General features: G+C 44.5%; 1 protein-coding gene across 1 annotated transcript in view; it reads left to right on the plus strand.

Moving 5' to 3' along the window:
- LOC149525630 (uncharacterized) overlaps window positions 1-10,011 on the plus strand; it is a 484,863-nt gene extending 474,852 nt beyond the window's left edge. Inside the window, exon 6 of the transcript XR_016347206.1 lies at window positions 241-10,011. The gene's annotated coding sequence lies outside the window, so the exon portion shown is untranslated. The remainder of the gene's footprint in view (window positions 1-240) is intronic.
- The last annotated feature ends 310 nt before the right edge of the window (window positions 10,012-10,321 follow it).

Raw genomic sequence — 10,321 nt, forward strand, 5'->3', positions numbered from 1 at the left:
TGCCTTTTGAAAGAGCCAGATTGGTTTTGTTAGATGTACTTGAGTTAGACTTCAAAATACATAAGTGACATTTATTAACTGTGAAAGCTGTAATCTGTTTCCTCATGCCACTGGCATCACTTTAAGGGCTGAACGTCCATTAGATATGTTTCAGACATCACACTGCATCTGGTTAAGCAAAATGTTGACTGAGGCTATAAATTCTGTTTCAAATTCATAACCATTAATATTTTTCTCTAGAATTTTCTGTCTTCTAGGTCATCAACGTGCAGTTCCACTATCTGGGAAGACTGCTTAAGATTCGGCTGATCAGTCTGACTGTCCTTTGGGGTGAGGTAGTAGGTTGTATAGTTTTAGGGTTATCCCCTGCCTGTCAGATAACTATACAATCTACTGTCTTTCCTGAAGTGGCTGTAATATCAACGCTGGATGAGTCTTCAAAACATAAAGCAAAAACATTCGTAAGTTGGAGTGTCCCTGACTTCATCCATTCGTGAGCAGTTTTGCAGCTGGATTCAAATAAAGTGCAAGAACTAGCTTCAGTTAGCCTAGAAGCTTTTCATGAAACACTGTAACAAGTACTGAAATTCTGTAATAAAATGTCTTTCCTTGGTTTAAACATTATAAATATTGTCAGCTATGGTATGGATTGTACAACATTCTTCATGTCTATACATTTATGGATTTAATCATATTACATTTTATCTTTTGGAGACTGAAATATTAAAACCCTGGATGTAATAGGCCTCATAACTATAGGATGGTGAGTCTGGGAGTCTGAATGGATGCTGCCTGTATGATACCTATCTATAGCTAAAAATGGATGCTGGTTTCTATGACTGTCATTTTAACATCTTTCACCAACACTGAACACACTGAAATTATTGTTAGAGTTCAAGCCAGATTGCAGAATATGAAGATACCTTTACTTTAGCCAGGAGTGTTTGCTTGCTAGGGTTTAATATTGGAATGAGTTCCAGGTAGGGTTGCCAGATGGTTTAACCAAAAATACTAAACACTCTCCCCACCCCCTGAAAAAAACCCCACTGGGGAAAAAATTCTGTTGAGTAAACAAAAGGGGGAGACCAAAGTTGTTGTGCAAGAAAGCTCTGATGGCCATTTTAACCATAGGGGCTGCTTGTGCAAGAAATTCATGTTGCCTGTCTACACTGCCGTCTTCTGGAAGAACTCTTGCACAAGAGGGCTTATTCCTCGTGGGAAGAGGAATAACTCTTCCGGAAGAAGCCCTGTTTTACAATGCTATACTGTAAATTTACTTCTGGAAGAACGCTCGTGCAGTGTAGACAGCCAGCAAGTTTTTGCGGAAGAACAGCTGTTCTTCCTCAAGAAGCTGCCAGTGTACACGTAGAATTTGTATCACAGGGTGCAGAGGCAATACATGATCTGCAATGAACAGCATGTTAACTCCAGCTCAGTCATTGCTTCCCTTAGAAGATGGGCTCAGGAGAAAGGCTGTAAGAGTAGCCACTTGGAAGACAGAATGGTCTGAATCTGCGTTGCCCTGTACTATGTGCAGTCATTTGCATCCAGTGCAAAAGTGATGTAAAATGTTACCATTGGAACTTAGTGGCAGTTCACATCCACTTTGCGCAATTGTCCGTTTAAGGTGCCAAGCAGAAATGGACCCAAAGCAGAGAGCACTGGGTTCCACCCCCGGAGCAATGATGATAGTATTCATTTGAGTTTTTCAGTTTGTTTTTTGGTTGCTAATTTTCTTGTTGCAAACATTTCACTGAGAGGAAGAGTCCTTACTGACTGCAACTCTTATTTCAGACATTCTCCCAGTTTGCATTGAGACTGTCAGGAAAGACTGATGGCAAAGTTCACAAGTGTGTTATTCTTTCTATAGCTAATAAAGAAAGGATATATGGACTAATAGTGCACAGGAGATTTCTACTTGAGAATTGTGGATGCAAAGGCCACTGAATTGTTAACCTTCTTGAAAAGAACTTACCTGATGCTCTAGCAGGGTGAGGTAGTAGGTTGTGTGGTTTCAGGGTAGTGATTTTGCCCCAATCAGGAGATAACTATACAACCTACTGCCTTCCCTGATGAGCAGCATTGCAGCACTCCATGAACTCTTAAGTCTTTCTAGGTCTAAGCAAAGCAATATTTAAATATACCTCCAAGACGAGCAAAGTAAGTCTAAACGTAACTGTGGTATGATCCTGCCCATAGCAGCTTTTAATTTTATTGATCACATTATGCTAAATAGTTGCCTGCAAAATTGTTTGGTTTTGAGAATAATTTAAAGTCCCATTTATCACAAGAAAGTCAATAAAATAATTTTTGTTTATTCTAGTTTGTCCTGGTTTTTTTTTTTTTTTTTTTTTTAATTTCTGGTTCATTTCAGTTGAGTGAAGTTATTGTGGGAACTGATTCTGAAGAACTGTAACCTCATATCCTTGATTTGCATATTTCCATTTCTTTGGCATTTCAGTGAAACAAACTTTACTATCTACATCATGTTTAACAGGCTAGTACTTTCTTTGCCTTCCCTCCAAGAATCTCTCAGTACTTTATAAACACTGTTGAATTAAATTACACAACATCCTTGTCTTAGGTCAGTGTTATATTCATTTTATAATTAAAGAATTATGGCACAAGCAATAAAGGGCCTCACATGTATTCACTAATTTTTATGCAGTAAACTACAGACTCATTTCACTGAATCTAAATGATTATGTAGATAATTGGTGCCATCAAACATCCAGCTAGATATCAAAATGCCATGATTTAAACCTGAAAAATTCTGGGCAAAAATGAAGAAGCCTCTTGAGAACATTTTAAGAAGCAAGCGCTATGGTTGTCAGATGGTTTCAACAAAAATACCGGACACACTTGACATTACATCACAATCTACATTACATCTTATTTAGAAAATACTGGACATTTCTATTTTCTCAATTTGTTTCCCGAACAGAAAGCTCAAATACTGGACTGTCCAGTTCAAAACCGGACACCTGGCAACCCTAAGCAGGCCCAGAGGGTCCTACACAGGCAATCTGTGAAAGAGAAGGAATTAGACTGCATGGTCCTTGAATCCTAGTCTTGTCCTTTAAAACCATCCTTATTTTGGTGTAAAATGCTAAATCAAGAAACAGATTACAGCTGGAACTGGAAGAGTAAAGTTAACATTGAAAAGCATGTGTATTATTATACACCATTCATACACAACTAATGCAACAAACTTTGGTTATATAGCATTTCCCAACAACATACTGGACTGAAAATGAAGCTTATCACAATCTTCTGTACCTTTTCTCAGTCATATGCAACACAAAAGAAGACCAGGCCCACCAATTGGGGGTGAGTGGGAGGGGAGACAAAGCATGAGTGGGAGGGGAGACATGGCATGGCAATTCAGGGCCCCAGGCCCTTTAAATTGCCACCAGAGTGCTGCACAACATGCTCTGGGCAGCTTTGAGGGCTGGGGGAGAGAGGTCACCACTAGGGTTACCAGATGGTTTAGCAAAAAATACCGACACCCTCCCTCCCCTCCCAAAAAAAAACCACTAGGAAAAAATTCTGTTGAGGGGAAAAAAAAAGATGGGGGGGAAGGGAGACCAAAGAAGTTGTTGAGCAAAAAAAAAAAATAAGCCTGACCCTGGGAGGGGGGTAGAGCTTGTACCGCATCTTACACCCCTCTCTCCAGTTTAGGGCCACACACTAACCACCAATGCATCCACCCCACCCCTGGGCCAGGCCCCCCAGTCCCCTCATCCCAATGCACTCACCCCTGAGCCAGGAACCCCAATGCCCCCCACCCCAATGCACTCACCTCTGCCTCAGAACCAGGCGCCCCACAGCATCCCCCATCCCAGTGCACTTACCCCTCCCCCTGAGCCAGGCATCCCAAGCACCGGGAGTGCCCCACCCCAATCAAACCTTCCCCACTCCCCCACAGAGCCATGCACTGGGGGAACAGAATGGCCAGGTAAGGAAATCTTACTTTTAAAGTTGCCGCTTCTACCACCCAGCCCGGCTGCCTCGGCTCGCAGTGCGTAGAGGGAGGCATCACGTGGCCGGCTCCCAGGTCTCTGCTCAAAAGGTCACGTGGGCCAGAGCAGCGTACGCTCCACTCCCACCCCCAGCCCGTAGTGCCTGGCAAGTGTCCCCTCCTGCTCCCTTTCATTACCCCTCTGCCGTGCTCCTCACTCCCCTGCCCCCGCCAGACGCAGCCGGGGAAAATTGTCCCTGCCGAGCTTCTGTCCAAGGGAAACAAGAAATACCGGACATTTCACATTTCACATGTCTGGTATTTTCTGGTTTTTTTACCGGATGGGGAACCCAAATAACGGACAGACAGGCCAAAAACTGGACACCTGGCAACCCTAGTCACAGCATGCTCTGGACAGTGCTGAGGGCTGACTGCTTCCAGCCCTTCCCCTTCCAGAATCATAGAGCCCTCCCCACCATTCACCTTGCCTAGGGGCTCGACAAGTCTGTTGGCCCCTCCTGAGAGACGTAAACATTGAATGAATCGAAAATGAGGTTCAGATTTTTTGGCCAGACAAGCTGTTATTCCCAGAGTGCAACGTAAACACCAACAGATTAGATAACACTTTGCCAGTTTTGTAGGCCAAACACACTGTACACTCCGGTGTCCCTTGCATCCCATCATTCCTTACCACAAGCTCTGTGGTTACCTCCTCCCCATCCATCCCCTCCTATTTCAAGAACTCCCTGATAACCTCACATGTACCCTCCTCCATGCCAAAGCTGCATTTGGCTCCCCTCATCCCCCCTTCTTTCCCATGCCTCTCTTACCAGCAAGCCCTGGGTCTCTGTGTGCCCCCCCATTCCACCCTTCAAAACATGACAGATTCTCTGTGTCCCTCATTTCTCCCTCCCCCCATATTCCTCTAGTGCCAGATGCTCTGTATGCCTCATACTGCTCCCTTAACCAGGGATTTCCTTGTGTGCCCTCCTACCCCATTCTTTTTTTTTTTCATTCTGTCTGAGAGCTAAGTCATTCCGAGTGCCAACATTTTACACTATATTGGAAGGAAGGGCAGATCTGAGAAGCGAATATTGTCATGCTGGGAGGTTGCCATCACACAATTCTTTGACGTGCAGTCAATTATTACATTTCAGACAGACAAATGCCATGGAGTAGAGTGGGTAACCTTGCATCCCTCAGCCAATTAAATTATCAAATGATTTTGAAAGAAATGGCAATATTATGATTTTATTACTCTGCTTTGCCAGGTTAACACAATCCACTTTCAACCACTAGCATTGGTTAACAGTGATAACTAGTAATGTCAGGTAGTAGTGTAAGAAAATAAAGGATTATCACACTAGCAATGATAGCAGATGTTAACATGGGAATGTCAGTGAATGTGAGATATCAATCACTTCTGAAGACCCTATGATGGGGTGTCCACTTCACACAAGGAAAACAAGCTAAATTAGGCTAATTAACTGATAGACGGTACCTGGGGGAGAGTTAGGGCTTGAAAGTCTGATTGAAGATGGAGCCCAGCTGAGAAGAAACAGGTGGTGCTAGCATAAAGCCAGGAAGTTGGCAGCAGAAGGGCATGGTAGTGAGGGAGGTGCTACCTACTGCCTGGATGTTAGAGAAGGAAATCCAGCCAGAGTGAGTGTAGAAGCCTTGGGGGATCCAAGCCCTGAATGAGGGTTTCTCTAGAAGGCTGGTGGAACAGAAGCCTGGCAGAGGGGAGGTATGACTTAAGGAAATGGGAGCTGCTGGTTAGAGAGTCACTGAACTGGAACCCAGCATAGAGGATGGGCCTGGATTCCCCTGCCAGGCACTGGGTGTGATCTGGCCACTTGAGGGGAAGCTGTTGCTTTGGAAAGGGAGGGCTGTAGTGACTGGGTGGGGGCTATGAAGATAGCCTCTCTCTGAAACTCAGGGGTGCTCTGTGAGGCTATGAATGAGTGATAAGAGTATTAGACTTGAAAGTAGCTAATTGCCAGAGCATCTGTGAAGAGGAGCACTAGTGATGAGAATAACCTGAGACAAGTCCTAGTGTTGCAAACATTGAGTTATGCATGTGGCTAAATAGCCCTGAAATTGTTCCAGGTTGGTTCTCTACAGGCGTTGTCATTTATTTCTGTAATGCAGGCACACCAATCAGCTCAGCTGCTAAACCATCACTAGCAAAATGATGGACCTGCAATGACGCACCTTTGCATGCCTTTGAGTCTGTCTATATTGAACTGGTATAAACTGCCAGCTTGGGTATATTTCAGCTACCACGGTGTGGGGGGGGGGGGATTAGTGTCACTGTAACAGTGCAACAGAAGTCATGAGTCAACTACTCAAGGACTTATCCACAGTCTTGGCTAGGTTTATACTCAGGTGATTAAAGATAGCTAGTGTGGTATGGGCTAGAGCACTAGCTCAATCAAAACTAGCCTCTGCTCTTCAAATTATACTTCCAGTTCCAATCTAGCCAGGCCAATGGGCAAAAGGCTTGTTAACCCAGGAACATAAGCATAATTTGCTTCTTAAGTGAATTAAGGCAACTTCAGTTCTGCATAAAAGCACCCATTTGGAGACTTAAAGCCATTTACTTAAAATTAATTTGCTTTAACTTTTCTAAGTACCCCCATAAGGATGAGCTGAAAGTGAAAGGAGCCTGTTTAAGTGGCATCTTTCACTAAAGGCAGGTCTATGCTACAGACCTGTATTGGTATAACTATGTGTCACACAAGTGTGGAAAAATCCATGCTCCTGAGCAATGTAGCTGTACTGCTTTAACCTGGTACAGACAGCACCATATCAATGGGAGAGCTTATCCTGTCAACAGATATGCCTCTTGGGGAGGTGAATCAACTAAGCCAGTGAGAGAAGCTCTCCTGTCAGCAAAGTAGCAGCTTTCACTAAAGCCAGCTGTGTTGTACATTCCAGCAGTGTCTACACTGGCGTGATCTTGCACCAAAGCGGCCGCTCTTGCGCAAAAACTTGCTGCCTGTCTACACTGTCCACGTGTTCTTGCGCAAGTAAACTGACGTTCTAATGTATGAAATCAGGGCTTCTTGCACAAGAACTATGATGCTCCTGCTCAGGGAGAAGCCCTCTTGCACAAGAGCTCTTCCAGAAGAGGCCAGTGTAGACAGGCAACATGAATTTCTTGCGCAAGAAAGCCCAATGCTTAACATGGTCATCAGAGCTTTCTTGCACAAGAGCATCTACACTGGCATGGATGCTCTTGCGCAAAAGCACGTGCCAGTGTAGATGCTCTCTTCTGGAAGAGTTTTTGCAGAAGAACTCTTCTGCAAAAGAGTTTTTGAGTGCGAACGCGCCAGTGTAGACGTAGCCTTGGACAAGTTCTCAATAAAGGTTTCAGTAGACACATCACTTCCTTTGTAACACTCTGGCCACGTCTACATTAGGAAAGTACTTCAAAATTACTAAATTTGACTTAACTCCTCATTTAACAAATTCAAACTAGTGTGTCCACATTATGAGGAAGCCTTAAAATTAGTCAGTTAATGTGGAAGTATGACCTCAGACTTCGAGCCCCAGGAAACACTGGGGAGTGATTAGTTCGAATGACTCTGTGAGTAGTTATTTTGAAATAGCAGCATTGGAGTATCCACACTACTGTTATTCCAGAATAGCTATTATGGAATTAGCATTACTCCTGGGCTACGTTTAGACTGGCATGATTTTCCGCAAATGCTTTTAACGGAAAAGTTTTCTGTTAAAAGCATTTGCAGAAAAGAGCATCTAGATTGGCACGGACGCTTTTCCACAAAAGCACTTTTTGCGGAAAAGCGTCCGTGCCAATCTAGACGTGCTTTTCTGCAAAAAAAACCCTGATTGCCATTTTCGCGATCAGGGCTTTTTTGCGCAGAACAAATCTGAGCTGTCTACACTGGCCCTTTTGCGCAAAAGCATCCGTGCCCAATATAGACGCGCTTTTGCGCAAGAAAACTCCGATGGCCATTTTAGCCATCAGGCTTTCTTGTGCAGAAAATTATGGTGCCTGTCTACACTGGCCCTCTTGTGCAAGTATTCTTGCACAAAAGGGCTTATCCCTGAGTGGAAGTGTCAAAGTATTTGCGCAAGAAGCACTGAATTCTTACATTAGAACGTCAGTGCTCTTGCGCAAATTCAAGCGGCCAGTGTTGACAGGCACCTTAATTTTTGCGGATGCTTTTGCGCAAAATCTTGCCAGTCTGGACTCACCCCTAATGTAGACCAAGGCTCTGTGAGGTGCTGAGCCCCCTCAGTTCCACTTGACATCAAATAATGTAGTTCTGGACTTTGGCAACTGAGCACCCACCAGGCCTGCTGATGAAGGGGGCAAATGGGACAACTGTCCCAGGGCTTGCTGAATCAAAAAGGGGTTGGGGCTCCCAGCCACCACAGCTACTAGAGTGGCAGCCAGAGTCCTGGGCCCTTTAAATGGCTGTTAGAGCTCTGGGCAGTGCTGGGGGGAGGGAAATAAGAGCCCCAGCTCTTCCACCTGAGGCCAAACCCCTTCCAGAAGTGCAGTCAGGTCTTTCTCCCCTCCACCTTCCCAGGTGGCTTGGCAATTCTGTCAGCCTCCCTGCTGAGGACACTCAACACCTCACACAAGACTAGGTCCTTTTCATTACTATCTCTAAACAAGGGTTAGAAATATAGTTGATTTGAGTGAATAGAATGGGAAGCTGGGAGTTGACAGAGGAATTAAAACCTCTGCAAGTCTGAAAACATTGCTGGTGATACTGGCTTTGACTTTTCTTCTTCCTTTTTGCTCTTTAAAAGAGTGTCTCATAATTTAAAACTACTCTTACTGATGCTAGCCACACATCAAGGGCTAAGGGAGCCACCCCACAGATTCTGTACTCCTCTGCTGCTGCTGACAGTGTAATGCATAGAGTCACAGCTGCAGTGCGAACATCTCAGATTGCAAACAAGTCACACCTTCTATTATGAATATATTAAAACATCCTGATCATCTCCAGGACAGCTGGGTATGAAATTCCCAGGTTCATTGCACACACTGTCTACTCACTGAAGGCTAAATATGGAAAAAGGAGTCAAGGGGTAGGGAACTGCTTTGCACGTTCTACAACCATCTGTTAGATTTCTTCTGTGAAGTTCTGTTAAAAGTCTTTTGGCTCTGCTTGGGTCAGCATTTTGTTCTCAGTAATGAGCTGTGAGCTTTCAGATTCTAGTCATTCTGGCAATCCCACTCAAAAGAAGGGCCAAAAAATTCTATACAATTCTCTTTGCTAAAATTGAGAATAAATGCAAAAGCAGGCTCTAACCTGGTCTGTCCTAGGTATAATTACAGCCAATGGGAATTGCAATAGAAACTTTAACGGACAATGTTATGGCATGGAATATTTTCTAAACTTATAAATGTCCTATGTAAAAGTACAAGTAGCTTGAATTAGAAAATGGTCATTTAAAAAAAAATCCTGCCAGCAGGATTTGTCTGTTTGCTATAGTATTCTGTGGCACAAATTAGGTTGGAGGAAACAACATTGAGAGTTACCTAATAGAGAAATAGCACAACTTGACATCAAAGTCAGTTTAGTTTTCTAATGTATGTTCTCGTAAAATTTACATTTTTCCATGTAACAGCATGATTAATGCTGTAGCCAGAGAAATTGCATAGGTCTTTCTGTAACAATACCTGTAGTTTTAGATATTAACTTATTGAAGTCAAAGGAAACTTTACCACGGACTTTGAAGGGGCCACGTTTTCCTGGGGAAAGGGGAAGATAAGAGTAATCTTTGAGACAATAAACCTGATTATATTGTGTATTGCAAGCAACTATATGTTCTACTCTTCATCTGAATGGGATCTAAGAGATTGAGCCTACTTTTTCAGTCCAGAAAGGCTCTTTAACTGATATCAGGACCATTTTTAGATGGGCATCAACTTCAGCTAAACTTGACAGAATAACTGTGGGGCGGTGATGTTCACGGCCAGGGGACAGGGCCTGGAGCTGCTGTCATGCTGCACATCACTGCCCTGACCCCCTTCGCCTCCTGCCGTGGTATTCGGCTGACTTCTGCACTGCTCAGCTGGGCCGACACGGGGGAGCAAGTGGCACAAGTAGCTGTTTCGGCTCCCCCGTGGCAGCCCGGCTGAGCGGTAAAGAAGTCAGTCGAGCGCCATGGTAGGAGGCAAAGCGGGGCACAAAGAGGGGCGGGGCGGTGACGTACAAGGCCGGGCCCCGCACTCTGGCCATGTACATCACCACCCCGCCCCCCTTCATCTCCCGCCGTGGCGCTCGGCTGACTTCTGCGCCGCTCAACTGGGCTGCCAGGGGGTAGCAAGTGGCACAAGCGGCTGTTTGGGCCCCACCGTGCTGCATGGGGACC

Source organism: Pelodiscus sinensis, chromosome 1 (genome assembly GCF_052426305.1).
Source record: "Pelodiscus sinensis isolate ZL-2025 chromosome 1, ASM5242630v1, whole genome shotgun sequence".
Lineage (NCBI taxonomy): Eukaryota > Metazoa > Chordata > Testudines > Trionychidae > Pelodiscus > Pelodiscus sinensis.